This window comes from Pseudochaenichthys georgianus, chromosome 24, assembly GCF_902827115.2.
Source record: "Pseudochaenichthys georgianus chromosome 24, fPseGeo1.2, whole genome shotgun sequence".
Classification (NCBI taxonomy): Eukaryota; Metazoa; Chordata; class Actinopteri; order Perciformes; family Channichthyidae; genus Pseudochaenichthys; species Pseudochaenichthys georgianus.
In genome coordinates this window covers 10,815,396-10,826,086 of record NC_047526.1, presented here as the reverse complement: position 1 = coordinate 10,826,086, position 10,691 = coordinate 10,815,396, and positions in this window count along the sequence as shown.

The window sequence follows — 10,691 nt, the reverse complement described above, 5'->3', positions numbered from 1 at the left end:
AAGTTAGAAACGTAAAATGCATTTTGACAGACACTTGGGGGAAATATGCTGCATTTTGAATGTCCGATAGTAACACCTTAGTCCGTCTCGTCTCATCAACGAAAACTAAATATACATGACATACTTTGTTTTAGTAGATTTCGCATGAGAGCAAAAGGAGAATATCCGTGTGTAAGAGTGAAAATGTATGTATGTAAAATGAGAATATATGTGTGTAAGAGTGAAAATATGCTGCATTTTGAATGTCCGATAGTCCACCATTTCCACCGGAAATATCAAACATTTAATAAAAGTGAAAAACAATGAACAAGACTTAACGTATTCATCATAATTAATTATATTTATTTCGTTTGGATGTAGGATTTTTGACTTTGTTTAGAGCAGTGATCTTCTACTATATGAACATTTTGGACCCAAAATCACAAAAAAAAACGTAAAAACAGATTTTGAAAATGATTTTATTTTTCATAACACAAACATACACAACAACCATTTAAAGCTGGAAATATATACATGGGATATGACTATGATAATGTGAAAGTTTGATTGAGGTAGCATGGGATTTCATTCTGATAAGGCAAAAGTGTTGTTATAAATATAATACAAATATATATATATACACCTTATGTACAAAAATCTGTTTTTTCTGTCTTTATCTGTGCCACGCTTCAAAGCGGTTTCTGTCAACTACGACACAGAGGGCAACATCACAGATTCCTCCTCCTCCATGTCAAAAAACAAGCTTAAAGCTTGACTCACGTTCAGAGTTCTCTTCATCATAGTTGAATCTTCAAAACTCTAAATCTATATCTATATCTAAATTCTCAATGTTTGTCTGTCACTTTACTTCAATCGCAGTCTCCCGCAGCCTCTCTTCGTCTTCCGCCGCCTGTCTTCGTATATCTTCGTCTCTCTCCATTTCCCGCCGTCTCTCTTCGGTTCCCGCCGTCCCTCTTCGTCCCTCTTCGTCTCTTTTCGTCTCGTTTCGTATCACTCCGTTTAACTGATTACCTCACCCCCTCCCTGGTAAATACATTCTGTTGAGCAGAATCTACAGTTTCCAGTATTTTCCGTTTCGTAAAATGATAAAATACGGCGAAGATATTAAAATATGTGCTTCCATTATTCATACTTCTGAAATATATCTGTATTAACTTTATATCATCGTATGTCCGTGTTTATTGGGTATTCTTGCATGAAACAAAGACTGGCATATAGTTTCAAGCCAGTACTTTCGACAGAAATACACATATACATCCTGTTGAGCAGGATCTACAGTTTCCAGTATTTTCCGTTTCGTAAAATGATAAAATACGGCGAAGATATTAAAATATGTGCTTCCATTATTCATACTTCTGAAATATATCTGTATTAACTTTATATCATCGTATGTCCGTGTTTATTGGGTATGTTTGCATGAAACAAAGACTGGCATATAGTTTCAAGCCAGTACTTTCGACAGAAATACACATACATCCTGTTGAGCAGGATCTACAGTTTCCAGTATTTTCCGTTTCGTAAAATGATCAAATACGGCGAAGATATTAAAATATGTGCTTCCATTATTCATACTTCTGAAATATATCTGTATTCACTTTATATCATCGTATGTCCGTGTTTATTGGGTATTTTTGCATGAAACAAAGACTGGCATATAGTTTCAAGCCAGTACTTTCTACAGAAATACACATATACATCCTGTTGAGCAGGATCTACAGTTTCCAGTATTTTCCGTTTCGTAAAATGATCAAATACGGCGAAGATATTAAAATATGTGCTTCCATATTTCATACTTTTGAAATGTATTAACTTTATATCATCGTATCTCCGTGTTTACTGGGTCTTTTTGCATGAAACAAAGACTGGGATATAGTTTCAAGACAGTTATTTCATAGTTTCTCATTATTATTATTTTTATCGCTCATCTTATTTTTGATTTTATTAATCTGTGTGAATCTGTGCTGTCCTGTTTTTCACTCTCACCCTGTTGCTGTTTGAACTACTGAATTTCCCCATGGGATTAATAAAGGTCCATCTTATCTTATCTTATCTTAATGTATAAGTTGATTTACTTCAATCTACTGTACAATATAACAAGAAATATACTGCATAAAGCAAACTATATACTTTATTTGATCTAAAATATTGATGTTTCTACAACGCCCATTGTGTATTTTGTGAATGAAGCGCCATCTCATGGTTAAATCCTGTAATTGAACAAATGGGGAAATTGGGCAACGCCCTCTAGCAATTTGGCAACACCCCCAGCCACTGGCATCCGCTGGGCTTTTGACTGGGACACACCCATTTGAGTCTGATCTGGAGTGCTACATCTGTACAGTTCACTTTGGACACAGTTGAATAAGGTACTATAATGCTGTCGCCATAACTCCGCAATATTGTCTGTTCCGGATGTTCCATCTTCAGTGCATGGTAGAGATAATAATAATAATAATAATAATAATAATAATAATAATAATAATAATAACTGAGATTTCTATAGCGCCTTTCAAGGGACCCAAGGTCGCTTTACAGGAATTGGGGCGAGCAGATATTTTGCAGTTATTAATAACCCTCAATTCTTTCCAAAAATCAATAGCATTGTTACTTAGCAGCTTCTTAGCCATGGAATCGGCACTCATAACTTGCTCTTATTTACAGATGAAGCCAATAGCATACTTGTATCTTGCATTAGTCAGCTTCTTGTACTCAAATACAGACCCTTGTCTGGGTCTGCCTGCCATAGCCCATGATTTAGTGGCTTCACAGGCTTCAGCACGATACTCAGCTACATACTTATTCCAGCCAGGCCTGATGTTATGTGTTTTATTGTTATGTTTGTAGTAAGGCTTACTGCCTTCATACAGAGCACTTACTATATCATTGTACATGGAGCAGATATCACTCCTATGCTTTGCATCCTTACAATTAACATCACTACACATAATTGCATCTCTAGAATATTAGTTAAGGATGTATGCGTCTGAGCATAATAGGATGTAATATCTTCCTTGCCTAGTTTGAACACTATTTACATTTCTGGTTAGCCCAGGTCGATGATTGACATAGCAACAGGTATATGATCAGTCGTTGTTGTGCCATACAGAATGCTCATATCCCCAATGACATACAAACAAGAAGAAGTATTGCTTTGAATAAAGGAATTAATGAAAGCAAGCCTATTTAGATATTCATCCTCATTCTGATGACATTCATAGGGTGTATACACATTTAGAATAATAAATTCCTTGTCATTGTGAGTAAACTGTATTGCAATGCACCACTTTAAATGAACCGTATCTACCGTGTATAGTGCCAATTTTTTGACAGGTAACCTCACGGCCAAGTTTTTCTTTAAGATACACAGACAAAGTTTCAGCATCTAGGTCTGGTGAGAACTTGGAAGCAAAACACTCACCAGCTTAGTCTTGACCATTTCGATGTTGCCCCCAGCTCCGGTGCCAACAATAGGCACGTTATCGGATTTATATTCAGACTGAACTGGACAAGAAAGGTCGGGCTGTTTTTCTAGATAATATCCAAAGTAAAATACTCAAATGTAATGAAATAGATACAATCATACCTCACAGACAGACACAAACAATGTGTCGGTCTAGAAAATGACACCTCACAAATGTTGGTGTACCTCAAGGTTTAACTCTTGGTCCTCTGTTATTTAGTTGTATGACCTTCCTAAGATTGTCCACCTGTCAGCTCTAAGCTGATGATAGGGTCACATATCTAAAACAGGGGTGCCTAATATGTTGATCGACCGGTCGATCGCAAAGGTAGTGTGGGTAGATCTTATGGCATTTAAAAAAAAAGTTAGCCTATCATCCATCCTTACTACGGCATTTGCCACTTGATTGACGTACAGGTAAGCCAGTCTGAGATCTCATCTTTTCTAACACGCAGTTCACCACGCCAGCTGCAAATCACCGGCGAGCTGATTACCTAGTTAGCCTTCCAATTTATACAATTCTACTAAAGAAGGGGTATAAAATTGACGTACAGATGTAGCACTCCAAATCAGACTCAAATGGGTGTGTCCCAGTCAAAAGCCCAGCGGATGCCAGTGGCTGGGGGTGTTGCCAAATTGCTAGAGGGCGTTGCCCAATTTCCCCATTTGTTCAATTACAGGATTTAACCATGAGATTGCGCTTCATTCACAAAATACACAAAGACAACTGGGTGTTGTAGAAACATCAATATTTTAGATCAAATCAAGTATATAGTTTGCTTTATGCAGTATATTTCTTGTAATATTGTTGGGGTGTTTTTACACAGTACAGTGTCACGGTCCAAACTGTGTTCCTGTTTGTTCCCCTGTGTGTGGAGAGGGTGTGTTTTCCCTTGCAGGCAGCAGCCTGATTGCTCTCACCTGGCCGTCCGACTCAGCTGTCCCTCATCATCTAATCAGGACACAGCTTATCTACTCCAGTCTCCCAGCAACTCACCGCCAGATTGTTTTCTACATCAGTGGTAGTACATCCTCCTGGCTGCCCATTGAGTTATCCTGTCTGCGTGTAATTCCGTACCTTTTGTAACTAGTTTCTCTTGTGTTTCCAGTGCAATCCCTCGGCCATCGTCCACCAGAGCTTCCAGCCAACCTGCCTGTTTCTTCCTGCATCATACCTGCCTGCCTTGTAAATCAGTCCATCCTCTCACTGCCTACCTCCACTCCGGACCTCCATATCACCAAACCTGCCTGAGTCTCCGAAGCAATAAATTATTTAAACATCTTCAGTCCTTGCCTGCGCCTGGGTCCTGTTTAAAACATAATCCTAACAGAACAATCTGGCCACCATGGACCCAGCAGGCCCGGACCCAATTCGTGAGGCTCTCTCCAACCAAGGCGTCCTCGTGGGCCGGCATGACCAGATGCTCAGAGAGGTTATGGATAACCTCGCATCACTAGCCGCCAACGTAGCACAGATGGGACATCACCTCAACCTGGTTTCCACTCATCTTGCTCCGCCTGCTCCTGAGGATCCAGCTCCCCCACAAGAGTTAGCACCGTTTCCAGCCCAGCCCGCTCTCCCTTCACGTGAGCCAAACATTCCCACTCCAGAGCGGTACGCAGGTGCCTTAGGGACATGTAAATCTTTCTTAATGCAGTGTTGTCTTGTGTTTGAGCAGCAGCCGTCTATGTATGCTAATGACAGAGCTAAGATTTGTTATATGATAGGTTTACTTACAGGTAGCGCCCTAGCCTGGGCATCAGCTGTATGGGAGAGTCAGTCCAACCTTTGTTATTCTTATCCAGAGTTTACAGAAGAAATGAAGAAAGTTTTCCACCACCCCGTCAGCGGTAGGGACGCTACTAAACGCCTCCTCTCACTGCGACAGGGCTCCCGTAGTGTAGCCGAATACTCAGTGGAATGTAGGACCTTAGCTGCATAGGCAGGGTGGAATGACACAGCGCTTCAAGGGGTTTTTCAAACCGGGCTAACTGATTCTGTTAAAGATGAGTTAGCAGTGAGGGACGAATCAGCTAACTTGGATGAGTTGGTCTCCCTAGCCATAAGACTGGATAACCGCCTTAGGGAGCGCCGTAGGGAAAGAGCCAGCCGATCTCCTGGGTCACTCCCCTCTCGCCCTGTCTCGTCTCCTCTCGCAAGATTCAGGTCGGAGACTTTCCCAAGTCCTGTTGCTCCATCTGAAGTCTTTTCTCCTCTCCTGTCTTCAGAGGAACCGATGCAGCTAGGCAGAGCCCGACTCACTCCCCAAGAACGTCTCCGGAGAATAAGAGAAGGACTTTGTGTCTACTGTGCTCACTCCGGTCATCTCGTGGACACATGCCCCCAGCGCCCAAAAGAGGGTGCTCACCAGTAAAGGTGGGGATACTGGTGAGCAAAGCTGTTTCTTCCTCAACCCCCCAGACCCGCAAACCACTTGAAGCCACACTGCTGTTAAATCAACAGTCTCTCTCTCTGCCTGCCCTAGTGGACTCTGGGGCTGATGAGAGTTTTTTGGATGCCCAACTGGTTGCTTCAGCCGGCATCTCCACTCAACCTCTGACAGCACCTCTCAATGCTCGAGGTCTGAATGGGAAGCTCCTGGCACGCGTTACCCATGTCACCGAACCCCTACATCTCGTCCTGTCTGGTAATCACCATGAAATGATTCAATTCCACGTCATGTCCTCCCTTCACACACCCCTAGTTCTGGGCCAGCCATGGTTAAAACTGCACAACCCCCACATGGACTGGTCGGAGAATCAAGTAAGGAGTTGGAGTTCCTTTTGTCACTCTTCATGCCTGCGGTCTGCAATTCCCCCAGCAGAGGTCGGTATTCCCCCAGTGCAGCAGGAGCCACTCAACTTGTCCGCTGTCCCTCCGGTTTATCATAGCCTGAGAGAGGTTTTCAGCAAACAGCGAGCTCTTTCTCTGCCCCCTCATCGCCCTTACGACTGCACAATAGATCTTCTTCCTGGGGCATCTCTCCCATCCAGTCGCCTGTTTAACTTGTCCCGAACTGAGCGTGAGGCCATGGAGACATACATCAAAGACTCACTGGCTGCTGGCATCATAAGACCCTCTTCTTCCCCGGTCGGAGCAGGCTTCTTCTTTGTATCAAAGAAGGACCGCTCCCTACGCCCCTGCATTGACTACCGAGGCCTTAACAACATCACCATCAAGAACAAGTATCCACTGCCCCTCATCAATTCAGCCTTCGAACCCCTACAGAAGGCCACCATTTTCTCGAAACTCGACCTCAGGAATGCTTACCACCTGGTCCGCATACGTCAAGGAGACGAGTGGAAGACGGCGTTCAACACCCCACTAGGCCATTTCGAGTATCTAGTGATGCCCTTTGGACTCACCAATGCCCCAGCTGTCTTCCAGGCTCTTGTGAACGATGTCCTCCGTGACTTCCTGAACCGTTCAGTATTTGTGTATCTTGATGATATCCTGATATTCTCACAGACCATGGAGGAACACACCCAACATGTGCAGCAGGTTCTACAAAGGCTCCTCGAGAACAAGCTGTTTGTCAAAGTAGAGAAATGCAAATTTCATGTGGATTTCCTAGGCTACATCATTGAGCAAGGTCAGCTGAGAACAGACCCAGAGAAGGTAAAAGCAGTGGCCCAATGGCCCAAACCTTCCACCAGGAAGCAGCTCCAACGTTTTTTGGGCTTTGCAAATTTCTATCGCCGGTTCATCAGAGACTACAGTCGTGTTGCCGGTCCTCTCAACCAACTCACCTCCCCAGCAATCCCCTTCTCGTGGACTACTCAGGCTGAGGCTGCCTTCTCTGAGCTGAAGAGACGTTTCACCTCGGCCCCTATTCTTACGAACCCTGACCCATCTCTTCAGTTCATTGTTGAGGTTGATGCATCCAACACCGGTGTGGGGGCTGTTCTATCACAACGCTCAGTCTCCGACCAAAAGCTTCACCCTTGTGCTTTTTTTTCCCGACGACTGACAACCCCTGAGCGCAACTATGATGTTGGCAACAGGGAGCTGCTTGCTGTAAAGCTTGCGCTGGAAGAATGGAGGCACTGGCTGGAAGGCTCTGAACATCCATTCATTGTGTGGACAGACCACAGGAACCTGGTCTACATACAAACTGCCAAACGACTAAACTCCCGTCAGGCACGCTGGGCATTGTTTTTTGGGAGGTTCAACTTCACCCTTACCTACCGACCTGGTTCTAAAAACCTTAAACCTGACGCATTGTCCCGGCAGTTTGCAGTGGATCAGGATCCCATAGCTCCTGACACCATAATCCCCGCTACCAGAGTGGTGGGCGCTGTAACATGGGAGATTGAGAACTCAGTGAGGAAGGCACAGAGAGACCATCCAGATCCAGGAGATGGTCCAGATAACCGTTTGTTTGTACCTGACTCTGTCCGCTCACAGGTTCTCCTATGGAACCATGCTTCCCGCTTTGCCTGCCACCCGGGTGTGAGTCGGACCCTATCCCTCCTGAGACGACACTTCTGGTGGCCTTCTATGGAAGCGGACTCTCGAGCCTTTGTGCTGGCCTGCACTGTTTGCGCCCGTAGCAAGTCTTCACACCAGGCTCCTATCGGTCTACTCCAGCCTCTCCCAGTCCCTAGTCGTCCCTGGAGTCACATCGGCCTAGATTTTGTTACCGGCCTCCCGGTTTCACAGGGTAACACGACTATTCTCACTATTGTTGATCGCTTTTCCAAAGCGGTTCATTTTGTGCCTCTTCCTAAACTCCCCACAGCCTCTGGAACTGCTGACCTCTTAGTCAATCATGTGGTCCGGCTTCATGGCATTCCGACAGACATTGTTTCCGACCGAGGGCCACAGTTCATATCTCAGGTATGGAAAGCATTCTGTCGAGCACTTGGAGCATCTGTCAGTCTCTCCTCAGGCTATCATCCTCAGACTAACGGGCAGGCCGAAAGAGCCAATCAGGACCTTGGAGCTGCACTTCGCTGTGTCACCTTCCGGAATCCCACCTCCTGGAGCTTACATCTGCCCTGGATTGAATACGCTCATAACTCACTGTCTAGTGCTGCCACCGGTATGTCCCCATTTGAATGTTCTCTTGGATATCAACCCCCTTTGTTCCCAGCCCAAGAGGACGAGATCGCAGTTCCATCTGTCCAAGCCCATCTCCGTCGTTGTCGGAGGATTTGGAAGGATGCCCGCTCTGCCCTTCTCCGCTCCGATGAACGCAATCGACATATTGCAAACCGCCACCGGACCGCAGCTCCCCAGTTCCAACCAGGTCAGAAAGTTTGGCTTTCTTCAAAAAATATTTCTGTACAAGCTGAGTCTAAGAAGTTGAAACCACGCTTCATTGGCCCCTATGTGATCGAGCGCATAATCAATCCATCTGCTGTTAGACTCAAGCTGCCTCCCTCCATGAGAATTCACCCAACCTTTCATGTGTCCCAGTTGAAACCAGTGTTGTCCAGCCCTTTGGGCCCTCCAGCCATCTCCCCTCCACCCACCCTTGTTATTGATGACCACCCGGCCTACACGGTCCGACGGCTGTTGGACATTCGTCGCCGGGGCCGTGGGTACCAGTATCTGGTCGATTGGGAGGGTTATGGTCCTGAGGAGAGGAGCTGGGTGTCCCGCAAGCTCATTCTAGGTCCCTCTCTCATTCGGGACTTTCACAGAGACCACCCAGATAAGCCTGGCGGTTCGCCTGGAGGCTCCCGTTGAAGGGGGGGTACTGTCACGGTCCAAACTGTGTTCCTGTTTGTTCCCCTGTGTGTGGAGAGGGTGTGTTTTCCCTTGCAGGCAGCAGCCTGATTGCTCTCACCTGGCCGTCCGACTCAGCTGTCCCTCATCATCTAATCAGGACACAGCTTATCTACTCCAGTCTCCCAGCAACTCACCGCCAGATTGTTTTCTACATCAGTGGTAGTACATCCTCCTGGCTGCCCATTGAGTTATCCTGTCTGCGTGTAATTCTGTACCTTTTGTAACTAGTTTCTCTTGTGTTTCCAGTGCAATCCCTCGGCCATCGTCCACCAGAGCTTCCAGCCAACCTGCCTGTTTCTTCCTGCATCATACCTGCCTGCCTTGTAAATCAGTCCAGCCTCTCACTGCCTACCTCCACTCCGGACCTCCATATCACCAAACCTGCCTGAGTCTCCAAAGCAAAACATTATTTAAACATCTTCAGTCCTTGCCTGCGCCTGGGTCCTGTTTAAAAGATAATCCTAACATACAGTAGATTGAAGTAAATCAATTTATACATTAAGATAAGATGGACCTTTATTAATCCCGTGGGGGAAATTCAGTAGTTCAAACAGCAACAGGGTGAGAGTGAAAAACAGGACAGCACAGATTCACACAGATTAATAAAATCAAAAATAAGATGAGCGATAAAAATAATAATAATGAGAAACTATGAAACGTGCCTGGAACACCTCCCTAGGGAGGTGTTCCAGGCACGTCCAGCTGGGAAGAGACCAAGGGGTAGACCTAGGACCAGGTGGAGGGATTATATCTCTTCGCTGGCCTGGGAGCGCCTTGGGATCCCCCAGTCAGAGCTGGTTGATGTCGCCAGGGAAAAGAAAGTTTGGGGCTCTCTGCTGGAACTGCTACCCCCGCGGACCCGACCCACGGATAAGCGGGAGAAGATGGATGGATGGGAACTATGAAATAAGAAATGAATAAAACTAAAATGTAATTATCATATCATATATTATAATATATTGTTAGTAAAGTAATATCATACATGACCCCATGATAGCAGAGGGGGGGGTTGCCACATTGAATGGATGAACACATTTATGCATCAATAAGTATGTATTTCTAAATAACAAGTTGTAAAAAATAACTTATATGTATTTAATATTCAACCCTTTGGAGTCGCCGTCACGCCGGCGTGATCAGATCACATGACCTGTTCAAGCCGGTGCCCGCATAAACACAACACGTCCGGACAACATTGCCGTGTGTTTCTGTCGAAAAGTACTGGCTTGAAACTATATCCCAGCTTTGTTTCATGCAAAAAGACCCAGTAAACACGGATATACGATGATATAAAGTTAATATATTTCAAAAGTATGAAAAAGGAAGCACATTTTTGAATATCTTCGCCGTACTTGATCATTTTACGAAACGGAAAATACTGGAAACTGTAGATCCTGCTCAACAGGATGTATATGTGTATTTCTGTCGAAATACCTCAATCAAACTTTCACATTATCATAGTGACATCCCATGTATATATTTCCAGCTTTTAAA